This window comes from Sus scrofa, chromosome 9 (genome assembly GCF_000003025.6).
Source record: "Sus scrofa isolate TJ Tabasco breed Duroc chromosome 9, Sscrofa11.1, whole genome shotgun sequence".
Classification (NCBI taxonomy): domain Eukaryota; kingdom Metazoa; phylum Chordata; class Mammalia; order Artiodactyla; family Suidae; genus Sus; species Sus scrofa.
The window spans coordinates 42,213,895-42,237,436 of record NC_010451.4 but is presented as its reverse complement, the minus strand read 5'-3'; the positions used below and the strand labels follow the sequence as shown (position 1 = coordinate 42,237,436).

Here is a 23,542-nt window from a genome sequence, read left to right as displayed (position 1 = left end):
TTATGGCTGTGAAGTAGCCTGGCGGCTACCACTGTTTCAACCCCTAGCCTGGGAACTTCCCTATGCCAAGGGTGTGGCCCTAAAAAACAAACAAACAAAAATAGATTTTGAATGTCCAGGTGAGCTGACCCCATAGGATGATTACATCCCATGTCCACTCATACCAAGGAACTGCCAACAGAACATTGGCCTCTGGACTGAATGTGGGTACCTGGGCAAGAGAGGAAGGACAGTGTATTAGGCAACTTGCAGCACCCAGGAAGAAGCAGGAAAAAAGCCCGTGCCCCCCCCCCAATAACCACTATCACCTCCTAGAAATACTGTCTATTATTTCAGTACCCACAGCCCCTTGAGGCAGGATTGTCCCCCCAAAACCAGCCGCCACTGAAATTAGAACAGGGAAAATCTACAAGATGAGGATCAGCAAAAAGCACCTAATTTTGTGGAAATTTGCTACCAAAAAACCAGCACAGCACTCAACAAACAGGACACTCAAGAAGATAGTTAAAGCAACAGAACTTTTAAGTCCGAGGTAATATCCTCAGAAGGATAAGATAGGATATTAGTTTTTGTTTGGTTGTTTGTTTGTCTTTTTAGGGCCGCACCCTCCGCATATGAAGTTCCCCAGGCTAGGGGTCCAATCAGCCCTACACTACAGCCCCCAAAACACCAGATCCAAGCCACATCTGTGACCTACACAACAGCTCGTGGCAACTCCAGATCCTTAACCCACTGAGCAGGGCCAGGAATCAAACCCTCATTCTCATGGATACTAGTCAGGTTCATTACCACTGAGCCACAGTGGGAACTCCAATATAGGATATTGTATCAATGAAGTTAAGAATAGGCTAAAAAAGAACAACGAAGAAATAATACTATAGAAGTGATATGAAAGACCTAACTGATAGGTGACTTAAACTGGAAATTTATTTTCTCAAAATTCTGGAGTCTAGAAGTCCAAGGTCAAAAGAGTTGGTTTCCTCTGAGGCCTCTCTGCTTGGCTTGTAGAAGGCCAGTTTCTCTCCATTTCTTCAAGCGGTTTTACCCTGTACCTAGCTGTGTCCTAGTCTCCTCTTATAAAGACAGCATTCTGTATTGCTGAAATTAGAGTCACTGGTGTCTTTAATCACACCAGAAACCAATTCCAGAAACCCTGAAACCAGTTCCAAAGACACACCCTTAAGGTTTTGTTCCCCTAGAGCCCTTCTCAGTACCAAAATCTGTAGTAGTCAGGGTTCTCCAGAGAAACAGACCAACAGGATGTGTGTACATAGCAAGAGAGAGAGAGGATTCTTGAAAAGGATTGGCTGATGACATTGTGCCGATGTGGAGCAGCCAAGACGAACAGAGTGGCTGTTAGGCTGGAGACACAGAGAAGAGTTGCAGTTTGAGGCTAAAGGCAGTCTGCTGAGAGAATTCCTACTTCTTCAAAGAAAGTCAGTCTTTTTCTATTAAGGCCTTCAAACAACTGGATGAGGCCCATCTACATTATGAAGGCAATCTGCTTTCATTGGAGTCTACTGATTTAAACGTTAGTCTTGGAGTTTCCATTGTGGCGCAGCGGAAACTGATCCAACTAGTATCCATGGGGATGTGATTTTGATCCTGGCCTCACTCAGTGGGTTAAGGATCCAGCGTTGCTGTGAGCTGTGGTATAGGTCACCGAAGCAGCTTAGATCCCTTGTTGCTGTGGCTGTAGCTCTGATTTGACCCCTAGCCTCAGAACTTCCATATGCTGCTACTGCAGCCCTAAAAAGCCAAAAAAAATTTTTAAAGTTTAAAAACATTAGTCTCATGTTTAAAAAAAATCTTCTTGAAAACATCTAGATAAAATGACATTTGACCAAAGACCTGGGTACTATGGCCTGGCCACACCAATACATGAAACTAAGAATCACAGGAACTAATATGTCAAAGAGCTTGACATATTAAGCAGAGTTTGTTATTCTAACATAGAATGGGGGTGTAAGTGCATAGAAAATTAAGCTAATGACATAAGATAATTATCAACACAACACAAATTGATAAGGAATGAAAATGTAATCATAGTATACCGCGTGATTCCTCTTTAGAAATATTTACATCATCTTAGTGTGGTGGGCAAAATGATGCCTATGACCCTCCCCCAGAGGGCCACATCTTAATCCCTGGAACCTGTGACAACATTAACTTGCATGGCAAAGGGACTTGTTGATGTGATTAAGTCAAGGGTCTTAACATGGGAGATTTCCCAAGTGAAACCAATGTAATCAAAAGGCTCTTATAAGAAGGAGGCAGAAGGGGCTGCTGGGAGAAAGTGATGAGAAGCTGAGGTAAGGACCAGAGAGTCGGAGCGATTTAAGAGTCGGAACGATTTAACGATATCGTGCTGCTGGTTTAGAAGATGGAGGAAGGGCCCTGAGCTAAGGAAGGCTGGTGGTCTCTAGAAGCTGGAAAACACAAGGAAACACTTCTCCCCTCGAGTCTCCGGAAGGAACCAACCCCGCTAACAGCTTGACTTTACCCCTGCGAGACTGATTTTTTCCTTCTGACCTACAGAAGGTAAGGTAATCGATTCACGTGCACTTAAGCCACTAGTTTGCGGTGGTCTGTTACAGCAGTAATAGGAAACTAATTTAGCTAGTAATATAAAATCCTGAGGAATTAATCAACATTATAATCTTTTGACAGGAAGAGAAGGAAAAAGATGTGTGTGCATATGGGAGTGGGTAAAAAGATTAATAATCTGAAACTAGAATCCCAGATGATTCAACATAGATGATGGTGAAGAAAAGAGGCTAGAAATAAGTCCTGCTCAGGTTCTTGGTGTTTGTTTGGGTGTGGGTAAGCCATAGATACTGGTTAATTCTGTGCATTAATGGCTAAATAAAAATTAAAAGGATAAATGTTTTAGGGTTACTACTAAAATGGAGGATAGAAAGTATATCTTTCAAATCACTAGAGCTTAGCCAGCTTCTAGTATGGCTAAGTTTCTAATGAGCATATCCTCCCACAAATAACTTTTATAAAGTTTAGTGTTGGAGGGAGAGAAACCAACAGTAGGCAGATTCTGGAGAAGGGTTAATCTTTGAAAAATGGGAACAGTACAAATGCGTTTCCTCTCTTCACAGCTTTGAGCCTAAAGAAAATCTTAGACTGTGCTATGCAGGGCATCTAAAACTCCTAAAGCAAATCTTCTGTTTTTCTGCCTTGAAGAGCTAGAAAAGATATGGAATAGAAAGTCACTGGAAAGTTAAAGGAGAATCCTAGAAATGAAGGAGAAGGGAGGGAGTTCCCCAAATACTGTGTCAATGCTTAGCCAAATCCCTGCCTCTCCCCAGGGAGAACTGGTTAAGTCACAAGTGTTTCCAGGTGATTCCAATACACATTCAACTTTGAAAACCACTGATTTTTAAGTGGGAATTTGGCACCACAAACAAGGTTAACACAGAGATCCTCACCAACCCCTTGAAGTCCCATGATAGCACAATTTAATAGCATGCGGGGAGGAATTCTGGCTGGCTGGGCCAGACCTCATATGTTGTTCATGTAGACAATATACTTTTGCAAACTATGGAACAAGCAATGCTGCTGTAGGACTCCAGGGCAAAAGTGTAGCCTAGAGTTTCAGGGTAGTCTCCTGACCACTACCTGAAATCTAGCACTCTTGGGGCACACCAAGGATCATTAGCTTTATTAGCATTAGGAGGAGAAAGTTTCTGCCAGCAACATTAACCTAGCGTGTAAAATAAAGCCATGGAATTCCCAGGGATCCTTCTTCCCGTAGCTTTTGCAAGCATTGCTTGTCAGCAGGCAAAGCAGAGAGGGGTAAAAGAGGCAAACTTAGGCCACTGGATGGTTCATATGCACACGTGAGGCATCCCTTTGGGGAGGTTCATAAACAGCTGGGAAGACCTTTTGTTTGGAGGGAGGGCAATGGAGGATTGTGAATTTCGGCTTGGGCCGGCAAGAGGTTCAGAGGAGGCACTTAAAATATGGCAACTGGGTGTTGATTTGGTGTGGCCAGGTAACATTTGGACTTCTGAAGTCTGTGTATGGCAAAGAACTGGTCAAATGGTAAGGAAGAAAAAAAAAAAAAGATGGTGGATAAAGAATGCAAGAGCGACACGCTCACTGTTGGCTGTAACATTTGAAGCAAACGTGAATGTAATATTTTCAGTGTCAACATGTTGAAGCTCTATTGGTGTCTGCCACACTGGTGGGATAAGGGGGAAGAGACTTTCACTCTGAAGTTGACTCGGGGCCAAGAGATGAAAGCGTAATTGGGAGATGGGCTGTCATGATGGCACGAAAAGCAGTGTGTATGGTGGTGTGGTTGGGAATTGTACAGATCTGGGATTAAATTTCAGGTTACAAGTTTGCCCTTCGTGTAACCTTGAGTATTTTATTTATCCTCTGAATTTGGGGGGTCCTCAATCTGTCAGAGACAGTAATGCTCTCTTAAACCTTATGCTTGTGTCTGCTGTTCTCTGCAACCAATTTGACATTTTTCTGGAGGATATTTAGGAAGGTCTTTCTGATTTTCTAGAGGAAGCATTGTTGATAAATTTTGAGTTACAAAGAGGAGACAGATGGGAAGAACTTGGAACCTCAGTCAGGAAAGTGTTCTAAGCACAGAAGATCTAGTGGTGAGAGGCAGTGTCAACACCGGGGGTGTCATGTTGCTTGTGATAGTGTATGAAATTTCTTTTATATGTACCTAGGACTCATACCATGTATTTTTACATGGGAAGGGAAAAAAAATGATATATTATTTTCCTGTTTTCCACTAGTTGCCTGGATGATTTTTGTGACCCCCACCTTTGCCAATACCCCTGCCCCCCACAAAAGACTTTTAAAGCTAGGAAATGTTTTTTGCACTCACTACATTAGATAAGGGAGTTGTCTGATGAAAATCTGTCTCTCCAGGCAGGCCAAAGTAAATCTATCTTTGTATAAAGATAACTCAGATTGGGGGATAAAGCTGGCGCATGCCTAGGGGAATTCTTAACAGCACACAAATAGAGATCCCATCACAGGGCTCTTTCCTTCCAAATCCCCAAGGAAATCTTGCTATATAACACAATTTTGAGTTTTCCTCCCTTCCTGCCCAAATGGATCACTTAGTACTGTGTTTTGATATCACTTTTCCAACGCCATGCTTTCCACACCTGGGATTTCAAGAATCCCCAATCCTTCCCTCCTTTCCTTCCTCGCCCTCTCTCCCTCCCTTCCTTTCTTCTTTCCTAACATCCTTTTTTTCCTTCCTTCCTTTCTCCCTACAATTTTTAAAAATTACAATTTTTTTGTAAAGTTTAGGGAATGATAACCTGAATATCCAGGTACTCACTGCCCAGTTCTTAAAAAATAAAAATAAAGCTCCCTGAAGTTCCCGTTGTGGCTTAGCAGCTTAAGAACCTGACAGTGTCTGTGAGGATGCATGTTCAGTCCCTGCCCTTGCTCAGTGGGTTAAGGATCCAGCGTTGCCACGAGCTGTGGCTTAGGTCACAGATGCCGCTCAGATATGGCATTGTTCTGGCTGTGGCGTAAGCCAGCAGCTGCAGCTCTGATTCGATCCCTAGAACCTCCATATGCAGGTGCAGCCCTAAAAAGACAAAATAATAATGATAATATCTCCTTACAGTCAAACTTCTCTTTTCCTCCATGCTACTCACATTTCTTGGGTATGCTTATTTTGTTCTATTTTTCTTTTCAAGTGCCTTTCTTTTTTCAACTTAATTCCCTCTCCCAATTCTACTCATGGGCAGGAAATAAAATCATTAAAGGCAAACACTCTAGAGTCATGCCTGGGTTCAAGCCCTGGTCCAGCTACTGATCATTGGTGATTTGGCAGATAATTTAACTGCTTCCTGTGTTGGTTTTCTCATCTGTAAAATGAGATGCTTTTAATGCCTTCATATGCTATGGGAAGTAAGAGAAATAATATCACTACTAAAAATATTTCCTATGTGCCGATACATAGTCAGCTCCCCAAAGCTATTAAGTATCATCTTTTTATTCTGTATTTTTCCATTCCTTGTCAGCTAATCCTCAGTTGTTTTATTCACCTCACTTCCCCTGACTCCCTTCATGTCAGCCTCAGGTGCCCAGGCTATCTTCCTCCAGCAATGGGGATGGATAAATGAGGCAGAATCCAGGCAGGAGACAGCAGCAGGCTATACAAGTCTAGTTCCCAGCCCACCAACATAGCTAATAATGTGGAGACAAGGCTGTGATTTGCACAAAGCACCTTGTATGTTCCTCATCCATCCATTATGGCTCTGCTCTGAAGGACCATCTATCGTGCCCTGAAGCACACAGAGCGGCCACGTCTAATTTAAGAATTTTTAGCACAGGGAACTGCATCTAGTTACTCATGATGGAATATATGGAGGATAATGTGAGAAAAAATAATATATGTATATATACATACATGTGCGACTGAGTCACTTTGCTGTGCAGTAGAAAATTTGCAAAACACCGTAAACCAACTATAATGGAAAAAATAAAAACCAGTTAAAATCTTAAAAGGAGGCTAAATTGGATGATCTCAGTGTGCACACAATCCTTAACTAAGTGAGAAACACTTGGGGAAAAGGAAAAAGCATGGTGGGGGGTTTTCCTCAGGCAAGGATGTGAGGGCAGCTTCTTCAGGAAGGGTGAGAGACTTCTTCCTTGTCAAGCTCACCTTGCTCTGAGAGGTCCCAAGACTGTATCTCCTGCTCAACCACCCCAAAGAGAGGAAGGGGTGTCTGCTCTCTAGAGGACAAGAAACGCTTTGCCACATCCTCCCCAAATCCTCTCTGGGTGCAGCTTCAGTACAAAATAAGTTCAACTGTACCTGGAAATGGCTGCATTAAAAAGAGCAATGTATGAGCCATTTCTATTTCAAATTTTCCAGTAATGGTATTTAAAAATCCAAAAGATGCAGATGGACTTAATTTTAATATTTTATTTAACACCACATATTTTAACACCACATATCAATATTTTAACATATAATCAATATAAAGAATGAGATATGTTCTGGTATTTTTTTTTAAATACTAAGACTGTGCAATCGGGAGTGTGTTTATACTTAACAGCACACATCCATTTGGACCAGCCACATTCCAAGTGCTTACAAGCCACATGTAGCTGGTGGCTACCCAATTGAACATGGAGTCGTCAACCAAGAAGCCTTCTATTGCGTGATACCCAGCAGGTGCCCTGATCCATAGGAAGAGCATTGTTTCTTAGTTTCAGAGAAAAAGCTTTGTTCTACAGATAAACAGGCCTTCATCAACGAAGCAGAAGGACAGGATTATGCTTGACTCAGACTCCCTCAATAGGTCTTTCTCCAGCTGAGTCCTTGCACTCTTCACATGAAGGTCCTCAGTCAGACCCATCCACTCAAGGATCCATCAGTTCAGCATCCTTTATTTATCACTCAGCATCCTTTAGATCAACTGAACTGAGGAGCCTATTTAGAGGAAACCATTTAGTTTGCAGAGCTCTGACCTAATTTCCCTGAAAGTCTTTAAAAGGAGAACACCCAAAGATGCCTCCCTAGAAGAGAAGTTAAAGGGTTTCAAGGAGCAGAGGATGTCAAATGCTCAAATGTTGCTGATAGGCAGGAAGGGGACTGAGAATGAATGTCACGGAGCTCAGAGATGACCCCAACCGCATCCCCGCCCATGGGGTTGATGCAGTCCACACTCAGCCCCAGGCTGAGACACATGTGTCCGGGAGCCCAAGAGCCCAGGCAGGAGAGGGCCCATGAACAGGCTGTTAAGGAGGGAATAGCATGTGAATGGGAGCGAGTACTAGGAGGTGGTAGGAGTAACAGTGAGTGGGGGGAATCAGGAAAGACCTGCAGGGCTGTGAACACCAAAGTACCTGACACGCTCAGGAATGGGGGAAATTTGAGGCTTTCGGGAAAGGGGAAGGAACTTCTAGGAAGACATGAATGTTGGCAGGAATGACATTGTTTTCTGACTTTTCAGAATTGGCTAAAGGTTTCTCATCTGATGTTGATACTCTTCCTTGTTTCCTAAAATTGTTATTAATTTATTCATTAAAAATATTTCTTTAGTTGGGTTGGGAGAGAGGCAAAAGGAAGGAAGTAGTAGAGAACTACTGTTATTTACAGTCTGTGCTGGCAGTGAAGACATACCAACTACAGGTGCTCTAAGATGACGTAGAGGTTTGACTATATGATCTAAAGGAATAAACAAAACAATCAACAGGAGCACTAAAAGTAGTAAAAGAAGAAAGAAATTTTATAGTGGAGGAGAGAAGCTGGAAGTGATCTAGATTCTTCATCTTTCCCAGTGACAACTCAATGAATTCCATCTACTGTCAGTATAATCAATAAGTGCAAACATGAATTTGTTATACCACCTGTGACCTAAAAGAGAAATATGAACTCTTTGGAGAGAGTGGTTTTCCATGTAATAACATTCTATTGTACTTGGCCTTGCTTTTAACATGTACTATCTACTAGTAGTATTTAAAAGTTTTTAAAATTAGAATTTCCAACATTTAATTTTTGTCACAGATAAATGAAGCCCAAACATATCAGTTGCACTAATGATTATAGGTACCTATAATCACAGCAGTTTCATTAAAAATTCTATGAGATTTACTACCCTTATTGTGGATTTCATGACCTTGAGAAAAGAAGCAGTGATAAACATGACTTCATTTTCTTATAACACAGGATTTCTGGACCCTTGTATTCTTTCTCACTTTTTATTGAACATTTTCAAACATTTATATAAGTAAGTAGAATGGACTATAATTAATCCTTAGCTCTCTATCATCTGATTTTTAACAATGATTAACATTTAACCATATTTTTTCCATTTTGTGTTTTGGCAGAAGTATTTTAAAGTAACTGTCAGACAAATGAAACTTTAGCTCCAAATGTGTATGTATGCTGCTCCTTTTAAAAACATGTGATTTCTTAAGGACAATGCCACCATCATTCCTAACAAGATTTATAGTAATAGCTTAATTTCACCAAATATCCTATTCACATTCAAAATTCCCCAGTTGTCCCCAAAACATCTTTTACAAGTTCAAGCCAGCAGGATTCAAAAAATAATCCTAACGTTTTAATAATTGAATGCTACATATCTTTTAAGTTTTTCTTTTTAAAAACAGATTTATTGAGGTGCAATTGATATACCAAAAAACTGTACATATTTAATTTGTACAATTCGAGCTTGGACATATGTGTAACACCCACGAAGCCATCACCACCATCAAGGTAATAAACATACTTATCACCTCTAAAAGTTTTCCTGTGCAGCTTAGTTATTTTTGTTTAGTTTGTGGGTATGTGTATTAACATGAAATCTACACTGCTAATTTTTTAATTGTAGTATTGCTAACTATAAGAAGTTTTCCAGGAGTTATCATCGTGGCTCAGTGGTTAATGAATCTAACTAGGAACCAGGAGGTTGTGGATTCGATCCCTGCCTTTGCTCAGTGGGTTAAGGATCCAGCATAGCCATGAGCTGTGGTGTAGGTTGCACACGCGGCTCAGATCCCACATTGCTGTGGCTCTGGTGTAGGCCAGCGGCTACAGCTCTGATTGGACCCCTAGCCTGGGAACCTCCATATGCTATGGGTGCAGCCCTAGAAAAGACACACACAAAAAAAGTTTTCTAGAATTTGTTCACCTAGTAAAACTGAAAGATTTTATATACACTGAACAACACCCCATTGTCCCACCCCCAGCCTCTGGCAACCACCATTCTACTTCTTAAATCTCTTTTAATCTAGAACAGTAACTTCACAACTCCTTGGGTTTTGTTTTTGTTTTGTTTTTGTTTTGACATTGACTCATTGAAAAACAGAACAGTCCATCCTGAAGAATATCCCATCTTCTGGATTTTCTTACTGCTTCCTCAAAGTGTTATTTTTTTTTTTTTTTTTTTTTGTCTTTTTGTCTTTTTGCCATTTCTTGGGCCACTCCTGCGGCATATGGAGGTTCCCGGGCTAGAGGTCGAATCGGAGCTGTAGCTGCCAGCCTACGCCAGAGCCACAGCAACGCAGGATCCGAGCCGCGTCTGTGACCTACACCACAGCTCACGGCAACGCCGGAACCTTGACCCACTGAGCAAGGGCAGGGATGGAACCCGCAACCTCATGGTTCCTAGTCGGATTCGTTAACCACTGCGCCACGACGGGAACTCCCAAAGTGTTATTTAATTTGGTCCTTTACTCTTCTAGGTTTCCTATAAACTAGAAATGGCTCTGAAGACTCAATGAGATTCTGGTTCAACATTTTGAACAAAAGCACTTCACATTTCATCACGACAGAAGGCATATAGTGGCCAACTGTCCTACTTGTAGTGGTGCTAAGTTGGTTTGGGTGATGGCAGGCTGACTTCCCCACTGTGTAGATGCACTTTCTCTTACAGCCAGGAAGTAATCTATGGGGTGATTTTTGGGCATCTTGTGAATATCTAATGACTCACTCTAGCATTAATTAATGGTTATTATCTAGATAGGCATTCATTAAGAGTTCAAAAACTGGTGATTTTCTTTTTGTCCTTTTTTAGGGCCACACCCGCAGCATAAGAAGGGCCCTAGGCTAGGGGTCCAACTAGAGCTGCAGCTGCTGGCCTACGCCATGGCAACGTGGGATCCCGAGTCTGTGACCTACAGCACAGATCACAGCAACGCCAGATCTTAACCCACAGAGATAGTCCAGGAATCGAACCTGTGTCCTCATGGATGCCAGTCAGGTTCATTAACCACTGAGCTACGACGGGAACTTCATAAACTGGTGATTTTCTAATTCTTCATTTATTCCCTGGAACAATTCTATAATAAGAACTTTCCTTCATCAGTTCAAGTTCTTTTGATTTCCCTAAATATAATTCACATAGGAAATGCAAGATGAATGCTAATTCTTTAGCTTTAATTATTAAGAGTAAGGTGTTTCTGCACTTCCTACCTCCAGCGATGATAAATGAGATTTCTGCTCTCTCTCACTCCCTTGGTCTCCCATAAACTCAGATTTTTATATATTTAATGCATTTCAATCAATTGCAGTCATTCTTTTCAGTGTTCAAATTGCCCCATATTTGACCAGTGAGAGCCCTCTCAAGTTCCTTTTCAGACCCCTAAATGGAAGGGGACCTCATTTTTTATTCCACAATTTCTGTTTATAAGAAGAGTTTAGTGTCACATGTGAAATTTTATCCATGGCTGCTAGAAGCCTGAACAAATCAGAAATGAACTCAGAATTACCTTCCAATATAAAAAGAAAAGGGTATGATACTGAGTGTAGGGGACTAGGGAAAAAAATGTTAGGAAATGTCAGACATTGCAGGGATGGAAACAAATTAGATATAAGTAAATCAAAAAGCAAACCCAAATAACCTCAGGACCATTTTACAATGTAGATGAAAATTTCATGCAGTTGTTCTTAAGGCTATACATGTTAACATTTACAGATATCCTTCTACCAAAATGGAGAGAGAGACAGAAAGAGGGGAAGTGGAGAAGGAAAGAGAGAGGGGGAGAGAGAAAGAATCAGAAAGAGAATACCTTGGTTCTTCCAAAAAGTCCAGTTGCACCAAGTCCATCCATCACCTGTATGCCATCTGAAGTCCCACCTTGTCCTTACTTTATTCTATGTCTGACTCTGGATTTGTTCCTTGGTTTTGACATGGCCTTTCATTTCTTTTTTTTTTTTTTTCCCCACTAATGACTTTGATAAGGATTGTTCTATTTTTGGATGCAAATTTTAAGAATTATGTCACATTCCCCAGAATATTGTCTACCATTTTGTTAATGGAGCAGAGCAAATGTTCCAAGCCAAAGTGATTCAAGACATACATTTGTTTATGGTGACAGGTCTTACACAAGGTACAGCCCAACTTGAAAGCGAGAAAACCGCAAATTGAAGCAAAAATCTGAATCCAGTTACTTAATTATAAAATCAAAGATTACTTGCAGGATTTAATGGAAAATTATCCACAATCAAGTTGGCACTAGCAAAATATTGGGACTACATGTCAGGAATTATGTTCAGGGGTGAGGTGAAGGCTGGTAGTCATGGGAGAGGATTCATTTCTCACATTAGTTACTGAAAAATAAAGGCCGAAAGATGAATGCTACCCCATACCACTACTTCCCCAAAGCATCAAAAGAACCAAATCATATTCTTAGTTTTTGTCTTGATATGACTTATACGTAGAATCTAAAATGTGACGCAAATGAACCTATATACAAAACAGAAACAGACTCATAAACATGGAGAATAGGCTTGTGGTTGCCAAGGGGGAGGGAGAAGATAGTGGGATAGACAGGGACTTTGGGGTTGGTAGATGCAAACTATCACATTTAGAATGGATAAGCAATGAGATCCTACTGTATAGCACCGAGACCTATGTTCAGTCTCTTGTTATAGAACATGATGGAAGATGATGAGAAAAAGTAGGTATATTTTTATATATGACTTGGTTAGTTTGCTGTATGGCAGAAACTGACATAATATTTTAAAACAACTATACTTTAATAAAAAAATTAATGACTAAATCATAATATTTACAGAAAACATTCTATTTCCTAACCATCATCTCTCATATATCTTACCAAAGATATAAAAATCTAAGAAGTAAGCATGGTGACATAGATGAGATAAAGCTGGACATGTCTGTGAAGCAGAGAATGTTTCCAAGGCAAGAGTGGGCCATTGGGATTTAACATCTTTTGCTGCTATAATTCAGGCTTGTTTTGACTTCATTGCAGCCTTTGCTTCTTTAATTTGATGAGCATGAGAGACCGAAAGAACAAATATTTAGCTATGATGAATTTTGGTTTATTACAATCAGGCAACTTGACATAAGAGTGGTACTATTGTATTGTGAAATGAGGAACCAATTAACATTAAAAGAAGAGTCAGGGCTAGTGGATATCAATGAGTGTTAATTGTTAAAAGGATAATAATAGTTTATATTTTTGAGCCCTTATATTATTCCAGAATTATTTTACAGCATATCTTAAGTCAGTCCTAGAAATGGATACCATTCTGCGTTTTACAGACCATGAAACTGAAACAGGGAGAGGTTAAGTAAGCTATCTGAGAATACAGAGGTAATAAGGGACAAAGCTGGGATTCAAATCCGGGCTGTTCAGAGCCCAGTCTCTTAACCTGTATTTGATCATGATTGTGTTCACTTATTGACAAATACAATCATTCATTTATTCATCCAGCAATTATATATTGAATGGCTCCTATTTCCATGCAAGTATGTACTGAATGGCTTCTATTTCTATATAATTGTGTCAGCCGTGGCAGATCCAGAGCAATGTAAGATTAGCATACAGCCCTTCAAGTGGAATCCAGTGACTCTTTTCTCCTTTGACAGACTTACTCTCAGGGCAAACCACCCGAAGTTTGGGGTTTGTCCTGCTCATAAGGCCCCAGCCAGCTCTCTCAGACCTCAAACCTTTCCTGGGGCCCTTATACTTCTGATGACCCACACTCCACAACAGAGCCAGAAGGAGGATCCACAGGGCTCCCATCCAGTCCTGGCCTAAGCAGAGAGAGCTTTAGAGAAGCTGGAGGGAGGAAGATGAAATCTCAGCTCTGCTATGGGGCCGGTGGAGGAGAAGGGAGGAAGGTGTGTCCCAAGCACTGTGTGGCATGTGTGACTGTATCTATTCTCACTTAACCCTTTTCCCTGAGAGGTGTGTAGCATTACTTCACATTTGCAGGGGAGAAAACAAGTTTATTGAGGTTAAGTGAATTTTTGAAGATCACCCAGTTAAGCAGTGAAGATTGGATTTGAATTTAGAAATGTTTAACCAGGAACAACTCTCTTTCCACCATGCCAGATGCCTCATACCTCTTGGGATTTGGGCAGTAGATCTTACCATCTAGCAAGATCCGATTGTTTGCATTTGTGACATCATGTTAGCTTGAGTCAGTCACGGGGAAGGATATTTATACCACAGAAATTGGCAGATGCTGCAAGTCAGGGCTTTTGGTTCCAACTGCTGATTGTTGAACATTTACCTGTGCACCAACAGGATTTGGTAAATTGTAGGACAGGTATGTGACCTAGATCAGAAATGACTCTTAGCTGATCTTCATGGTGGAGTCAGGAAATGTTTAAGAGGAGGACCAGCCAGGGTATAACCAGTTACACCAGTCTAAAAGGGCTCTAAGCCAAAGTTCAGTAAATTTGTCTGTAAAGGGCCAGATGGCAACTATCTCAGGTTTTGATGATTGCATATTTTTCTTCGCTTTATTTTTACAAACCTAAAAAGGCAATGACCGTATTTACCCATCCCACTCCCTAGCCTGAATAAATACAGGCTGCAGACTGGGTTTGGCGGGGAGCCATTAGTTTGCTGGCTCCTACTGTAAACTAGCAGCAGACACGCAGAAAGGGAGAACCTATTTATTTCCATCATCCTTAGAGAAAGTGCACTTTGCAAGTGGAAGTGAAAAGTAGAATACTTTTTATCAACTGCTTAGAGTATGGAATACTGAACCACCACCTGCCTCCTCCCTAAAGTGTGTAACTAAATGACAATGGCCTGATACTGAACAGCCTTCTGAGCAGGGCAGGACTTTTCAATCACAGAACTCTTATTTGGCTTAGTGAGATGTGCAGCTTGGGGTCAGAGGTGAATTGTTCAAGACAATAGTGGTGGCATTGTAAGTTCTCTGTGACCAGATGGTCCTCAGCTTACACATCTCAATATGTATTGACCATATCCTTGACCATATGTTCTTCCTTCTCTGCCCAGGTCATACTTTGCAGGAAGGAAGAACATATTATATGAAATATCTGAGACCCAGATTATGAAGATAAGGAGATAAATGGTCCCCCTATTCCTGGGGTGACTAATATGTACGAAATGGGATGACCTTTCTTGAGCACTAGAATCCCTTCTTTCATGATGTGAAGTAGAAGAGAAAGCATAGACCCCTAGTTTTATTGGATCCAGAGCAGATTAGAGTAGAAAAAAAGCTGCCTCTTAGTAGAAAAAGCACTAACGCTGCTTTTATTTATCCAACCTACTGATGAAACTTTCACAAGAATTATGAGTTACCTGTCTTGGGAGCTGCTTCCCAGAGATCTTGTAGTGACGACTCAACCATGATGAGTTTAGGTGAGAACCAAGGAGAGATACAGGGCAAATAAACAAGCACGAGCCACCTGACCTTGAGCAATAGAGTGGTGACAGGATGCTTTAGGGTGTCATTCCTAAATTGATCCTATTGCCAGAGGCCAGGATGGAGGTGTTAGAATTACATTGGAAAAATATAAAGAAATACAGATTCCTGAGCATCTCCCAGGAAAAGTCTTACTTGGTTGGTCAGAAGTTAAGTCTGTCAATCACTGTTTTGTAAAAGCTTCACGGGCAGTTGTGGTACCCAGGCTCATGGGGGAGCCGATTTTGAAAATGCCTTGGTAGGGGAAAGAGCTGGTCTCAGCATGTGGCCTGCAGGTAGTTTATCAAGGGACTAGATGTTTTGGGAGTTCTCAAAGAAAACCACTTAAACACTTTGTTTACTTCTATTTCATAAATTTGAAATGAAATGAAATACATTTCATCCTTAGGCTAGTTTGAGGTAGATTTCTATCACCTGTTTTTAAAAAATCTTACCTAATACAGAGAACTAAAGCCATGAAAGATTTATCTGTCAAGCAAAATTATGATTTTCCCCAGATTTCTCCATATTCTTAATAAAAATTGCTTGCTCAAAGGTGGTATATGAATCGTAAGGTCTATTTTGGTAATACAAAATATCTTGACTAGTGTTCAGTTAACATGGAGCAGTTTGGTATTTGCAACCATATTTTTAAAAAATCATTTCAGGGATTTGTTTATGTTAAATTTACATTTTATTGGTTTCTATTATGTAATTTTATAATCTCACTACAAAGATAAATAACTCAAAGGCTTAAGAGCAGATTATTGAAATTAAATGTAATGGTAAAACCAGTAACAAATCCTTCAACTCAAAATCATTTTACACAAAATGAAGGGCTTCTTTCCAAACATCCGTGAATGTGGTAATTTTATGCAATTACATTAAAAAAGTATAAAGAAATAAACCCACAAATCTCTGGTAATTAAATTTTATATAATCAGTAACCTATTTGCCCCTTGGGTATTATTTTTTTTATAAGACTTTGTCAACTACATCTGCAGTAGAAGAAAAATATTTTGTGTCTATATACTTTCCTTCACTTCTAGCAATGGAGTCTGGTCATATGGTCTAGGCGTCATCACCAAAATCATTTATACCTTGGGCCTCTGTCATTCCATCCAACATGTACACGTGACCCAAAGTGGGACCATCAGTCTTCTCTATGTTTTTAATCCATATATAGGCTCCAAGAGATCTGGGATCCCAAGTCATAAGAATCATGCAACCTTTCGGCTGTCACATTGAAAAATACTGCCTTGGAGTTCCCATCATGGCACAGTGGTTAACGAATCCAACTAGGAACCATGAGGTTGTGCGGGTTCGATCCCTGCCCTTGTTCAGTGGGTTAAGGATCCGGCGTTGCCGTGAGCTGTGGTGTAGGTTGCAGACGTGGCTCCGATCCTGCGTTGCTGTGGCTCTGGCATAGGCTGGCAGCTGCAGTTCCAATTCAACCCCTAGCCTGGGAACCTCCATATGCCGCAGGAGTGGCCCAAGAAATGGCAAAAAGACAAAAAAATAAAAATAAAAAAATTAAAATACTGCCTGAAAATGAAACCACCAGAGAAACACGGAACCAAGAGATAGTAAGGGAGAGACAAAGGCCTGCAAATGCTCTGGAAGCATCCAGAGGCAACAGTCCTCATCTTTCAACACTTTCTGTATCTTTCAATTGAGTCAATATGTTCTTTCCCACGCCTTCCTAGGCTAGTTTGAGGTAGATTTCTATCACCTGGTTAAAAAAAGTCCTAATAACAGGATTAAAACCATCAAAGGTTTTTTTATAACAGTCGCCTCTGCGAAAACAATTTGCTTTTTTCCAGAGAAGGAACAAAATATTGCCTTCTACTACAAACTTGGTGAATTCTATCAATAAAGTCAAAGGAACGATAAGAATTACTAAGGTATCATTCAGCATCACACTCCTGAGAATAAAAAATGTACAAGTCCCTGGAGTTCCCGTCCTGGCGCAACAGAAACGAATCCGACTAGGAACCATGAGGTTGCGGGTTTGATCTCTGGCCTCGTTCTGTGGGTTAAGGATCCAGCATTGCCGTGAGCTGTGGTGTAGGTTGCAGATGAGGCTTAAATTCGGCGTGCTGTGGTGTAGGCCGGGAGCAACAGCTCCGATTAGACCCCTAGCCTGGAAACCTCGAGCACAGCCCTAAAAAGACCAAAAAAAAAAGTACAAGTCAGTGATGAGAAATTTATAAAGCCAACCACAAGTTAGTGACAAACACAGAGTTACATCAGAAGGAATGGTTATATACACAATGGAATACTACTCAGCCATAAAAAGGAATGAAATAATGCCATTTGCAACAACATGGATGGAACTAGAGACTCTCATTCTGAATGAAGTAAGTTAGAAAGAGACAAATACCATATGATATCACTTATATCTGGAATCTAATATAAGGCACAAATGAACCTTTCCACAGAAAAGAAAATCATTGACTTGCAGAATAGACTTGTGGTTGCCAAGGGGGAGGGGGAGGGAGTGGGGTGGTTGGGGAGCTTGAGGTTAATAGAAACTATTGCCTTTGGAATGGATTAGAAATGAGATCCTGCTGTGTAGTGCTGGGAACTCTGTCTAGTCACTTATGATGGAGCATGATGTGCAAAAATAGAATGTATACATGTATGTGTAACTGGGTCACCATGCTGTACAGTAGAAAAAAAAATTGTATTGGGGAAATAACTTAAATAATAACAAAAAGAACGGTTGCCAAAATTCCCTTATCAAATGATACTGTCATCCAAACACAATGTTATCAGCATATAATCTGAATTGAAAGATGTGCTAGAACACATTTTGCTTTACAGTAGGTTGAGGTGATTGATATGTAGGGTATGAATAAGCTCTTGGCACCTGTACAGTGTTTATAAGAGACTCCAGCCCTTGATGATTTCTTGCTTTTGGTTTTCATTGGAGACTCATACTGCAGAGGGAGAATTTTCATACATATTTTGTGAGCTGTGGTGTGGATTGGAAAGGAGCATTGGAATTACTCCTAGCAGAGCCACAGCTATGGGTGCAGCAGGGCTTACACCTGAAGCCAATTCACATGCTGCTTTACCAACAGATAAGTTTTTTAATTTGCTTCCTAATGTTGACATAGTATGGAAGAAAATAAAGAATTTGAGTCATTAACAGCTACTGAACAACTGAGAGTATTTCCTTTTAGCATTTTGAGCAAAGAAATGACATGCTCTGGATTTCCACATTGATGTTTATTTGCTATGAAACAGGACACACATCCTGTGAAAACAAACACAGCATTAAATTTACCCCAAAACCATTTTAAAATGTTCAACTCAATAGCTTTAAGTATATTCATTTGTTCTTCAAGAGATATCTAGAACCCTCATCTTGCAACACCAAAACTCTACACCCACTAAACACTGATTTCCCTTCCCCTGCCCTTTATAACCACCATTTGTACTTTCTGTTTCTATGATTTTTGACTACTTTAGATACTTCATATGAGTAGAGTCATACAATATTTGTCCTTTTGTCACTGGTTCATTTTGCTTGGCATCATTTCCTTGAGGTTCATTCATGTTAGAGCATGTAACAGGATTTCGGTTTTTGTCTTGAGAGAGCCCTTATGTTTCATTGCATGTGTATACCATGTTTACTTTATTCACTTGTCGATGAGCATTTGTGTTGCTTCTACATCTTGACTTGTAAATAGTGCTACTGTGAACATTGAGATGCATGTATCTTTTCCAATTAAGAGTTTTCTCTGGATATGGGTCCAGGAGTGGGACTGCAGAATCATATGGTAACAGTTTTTTAAGGAACCGCCATACTATTCTTCACAGTGGCTGCACCAATTTACATTCCCACCAATGGTGTAGGAGGGTTCCTTTATCCCTGTAGCCCCTCCAGCATATTTTAGAAATTTCATTGGATGGAATTTCCATTGTGGCACAGCAGAAGCAAATCTGACTAGGAACTATAAGGTTGCAGGTTTGATCCCTGGCCTTGCTCAGTGGGTTAAGGATCCAGCATTGCCATGAGCTGTTGTGTAGATCATAGATGCAGCTCAGATCTGATATGGCTGTGGCATAGGGCTGCCAGCTGTAGCTCCAATTGCAATTGAACCCCTAGTTTGGAAACCTCTATATGCCATGGGTGTGGCCCTAAAAAGCAAAAAAAGAAAATTTTATTGGAGTATAGATGACTTTCGATGTTGTATTAGTTTCGGGTATACAGTAAAGTGAATGTTATTTATACAAGTCTATTTTTTTCCTGTATAAACACAGCATTTATTATTAGGAGTCATTCTAATGATGGCCATTCTGACTGGTGTGAGGTGATAAACCTCACTGTAGTTTTAATTTTCATTTCTCTATTTATTAGTGATGGGCATTCTTTGTGTGTGCCTGTTGGCCATCCATATATCTTCTTTGGAGAAATACTTGTTTAGGTCTTCTGCCCATTTTTTGATTGGATTTTTTATATTAAGTTATAGGAGCTGTATATATTTTAGAAATCAATCCCTTTTCAATCATTTCATTTGCAAATATTTTCTCCCAGTCTGTAGATTGTCTTTTCATCTTGCTTATGGTTTCCTTTGCTGTGTAAAAGCTTTCAAGTTTAATTAGGTTCCATTTATTTGTTTTTGTATTTATTTCCATTATTCTAGAATACAGATCAAAAAAAAAATAGTGCTACAATTTATGTCAAAGAATGCTCTGCTTATGTTTTCCTCTAGGAGTTTTATAGTATCTGGTCTTACATTTAGGTTTTTAATCCATTTTGAGTTTATTTTTTACATAAGGTGTTAAAAAATGTTCTAATTTCATTTTTTACATGTAGCTATCCAGTTTTCCCAAAATTGCTTATTGAAGAGACTGTCTTTTTCTCATTGTACATAGATTAGACCATAATTGGTGGGTTTATATCTGGGCTTTCTGGAGTTCCCGTCGTGGCGCAGTGGTTAACGAATCCGACTAGGAACCATGAGGTTGCGGGTTCGGTCCCTGCCCTTGCTCAGTGGGTTAACGATCCGGTGTTGCCGTGAGCTGTGGTGTAGGTTGCAGACGCAGCTCTGATCCCGTGTTGCTGTGGCTCTGGCGTAGGCCGGTGGCTACAGCTCCGATTCGACCCCTAGCCTGGGAACCTCCATATGCTGCGGGAGCGGCCCAAGAAATAGCAACAACAACAACAAAAAAGACAAAAGACCAAAAAATATATATATATATATATCTGGGCTTTCTGTCCTGTTCCATTGAACTATACATGTTTTTGTACTAGTACCATATTGTTTGGACTAATGTAGCTTTGTAGTATAGTCTGGAGTCTAGAAGGCTGATTCTTCCAGCTCTACTCTTCTTTCTCAAGATTGTTTTGGCTATTCAAGATCTTGTATTTTTATACAAATTTAATTTTTTTTTGTTCTAGTTCTGTGAAAAACACCTTGGTAATTCGATAGCAATTACATTGAATCTGTAGATTGCCTTGGGTAGTATGGTCATTTTAGCGATACTGATTCTTCAAATCCGAGAACACAGTATATATTTCCATCTATTTGTGTTATCTTCAATTTCTTTCATCAGGGTCTCACAGTTCTGTCAACATAGGTATTTTGCCTTTGGTAGGTTATTCCTAGATATTTTATTCTTTTCATGTGATGGTAAATGGGATTGTTTCCTTAATTTCTCTTTCTGATATTTTGTTGTTAGTATATAGAAATGCAGCAGATTTCTGTATGTTAATTTTGTATCCAGAAAATTTACCAAATTCACCGATGAACTCTAGAAGTTTTTTGGTAGTGTCTTTAGGATTCTCTATGTATATTATCATGTTATCTGCAAACAGTGACAGTTAATACTTCTTTTCCAATTTGGATTCCTTTTATTTATTTTCCTGCCCTGATTGCTATGGCTGGGACTTCCAAAACTATGCTGAATAAAAGCAGTGAGAGTGGACATCCTTGTATTGTTCCTGATCTTAGAGGAATTGATTTTAGCTTTTCACCATTGAGTATGATGTTAGCTATGGATATGTCATGAAAGACTTTTATTATGTTGAAATATGTCCCCTCTATATTTACTTTCTGAAGTTTTTTTTTCATAAAGTAATTTTGTTTTTAATTGTAATTAATTGTTATTTCCCCAATACATTTTTTTTCCTACCATACAGCATGGTGACCCAGTTACACGTACATGTATACATTCTTTTTTCTCACATTATCATGCTCCACCATAAGTGACTAGATGTAGTTCCCAGTGTTACACAGCAGGATCTCATTTTATCTTAAATGAGTATTGAATTTTATCAAAAGCTTTTTCTGCATCTATTGAGATGATACGGTTTTTATTATTCAATTGTTAACATGCTGTATCACATCAGTTGATTTGTGTATACTGAAAAATCTGGGAGTTCCAGTAGTGGCTCAGCAGAAACGAATCTGACTAGTATCCACGAGGTTGCTGGTTCCATCCTCAGTGAGTTAAGGATTCAGTGTTGCCCCGAGCTATGGTGTAGGTCACAGGCATGGCTCAGATCCCAAGTTGCTGTGGCTGTGGGGCAGGCCCGCAGCTGTAGCTCTGATTCAACTCCTAGCCTATGAACGTCCATATGCCACAGGTGTGGCCCTAAAAAGCGGGAGAAAAAAAAAAAATCCTTGCATCCCTGTGATAAATCTCACTTGATCATGATGTATGTTTCTTTTAATGTATTGTTGGATTCAGTTTGGTTTTCTAGTATTTTGTTGAGGATTTTTCTGCATCTATGTTCATCAGTGACATTCAAATGTAATTTTCTTTTTTTGTGTGATCTCTCTGGTTTTGGTATCAGGGTGATGATGGCCTCATAGAATGAACTTGGAAGTATTCTTCCTCTGCAATTTTTGTAACGGTTTCAGAAGGATAGGTGTTAAGTCTTCTCTAAATGTTTGGTAGAATTCACAGCGAAGCTATCTGGTCTTGGACTTTTGTTTATTGGGAGTTTTAAAATTACTGATTCAATTTCAGTACTGGTAATTGATCTCTTCATATTTTCTATTTCTTTCTGGTTAAGTCTTGCTCTCAAGACTGGCACCTTTCTAAGAATTTGTCCATTTCTTCCGGATGTCCATTTTATTGATGTATAGTTGCTTGTACTAGTCTCTTATGATACCTTATATTTCTGTGTTTGTAAATTTTAATTTTTTTCTCCATTTCTGATTTTGTTGCTTTGCTTAGCCCATTTTTAATCAGGTAATTTGTTGAGTCGTAGGGATTCCTTATATATTCTGGATATTAATTTTTATCAGATGTATGATTTGCAATTATTTTCTCCCATTCTGTAGGCTTTTTCATGTATTATTCTTTGACACACAGGAGTTTTTGGGTTTGGTGGTGTAGTCCCATTTATCTAGTTGTTTTATTTGTTGCCTGTATTTTTGGTGTTGTGCAAAGAAGTCACTGCCAAATCTAATGTCCTGAAGATTTCCCCCTAGGTTTTCTTTTAGAAGTTTAATAGTTCCAGGTCTTATGTTTTGGTCTTTAATCAGATTGAGTTAATTGTTTTATGTAGTGTTAAGGGTCCAAATTCATTCTTTTGTATGGGATATCCAGTTTTCCCAACACTATTTTTTGAGACTCTTCTTTCCCCACTGTGTAGGCTTGACAGCCTTGTCAAAAATCATCTGGCCAGATATGCAAAGGGTTATTTATAGGCTCTTTATCCTGTTCCATTTGCCTATATCTCTATCTTTATGCCAGTACCACTTAATTACTGTTGCTTTGTGGTATCATTTTATAATCAAGGCTGAGTCTTCCAACTTTGTTCTTTTTCATGATTATTTTACTCAAGGTCCTTGAGATTCCATATGATTTTTATGACTTCCTATTTATATAAAAATGCCTTTGGAATTTTCATAACTATTACATTTAGTCTGAAGATTGCTTTGGAAAGTATGATCATTTTGACAGTATTAAGCCTTCCAATCCATAAGTATGTGATACCTTTACACTATTTGTATCTTTGATTTTTTTCTAAAGATGTACACTCAAAAAATACTTTATGTGTAGAAGTCTTTAATCTCCTTAGTTTATTCCAAAGTATTTTATCATTTTTGATGCTATAGTAAATAGGATTGTTAATATTTTTACAGATTGGTCATTTTTTTGTGTGTATAAAAATGCAGCAGATTTTTTATTGAAGTAAAGTTGATTTACAATATTGTATTAGTTTCAGGTATATAGCAGAATGATTTGGTTATTTTCTTCTGATTGTATTCCCTTGTAGTTTATTATAAGATGTTGACGATACTTCCCTTTGCTATGCCATAAATCGTTGTTGCTTATCTATTTTATATATAGTAGTTTTTAGCTGTAATCCCATACTCCTAATTTGTCCCTCCCTCCCTTTCCCATTTGGTAACCTTAAGTTTG

At 39.5% G+C, this 23,542-nt stretch overlaps 1 pseudogene; it reads left to right on the top strand.

The window, feature by feature from the left end:
• The window catches only part of LOC100524035, a 130,632-nt pseudogene continuing 109,384 nt past the window's right edge, over positions 2,295-23,542 (top strand).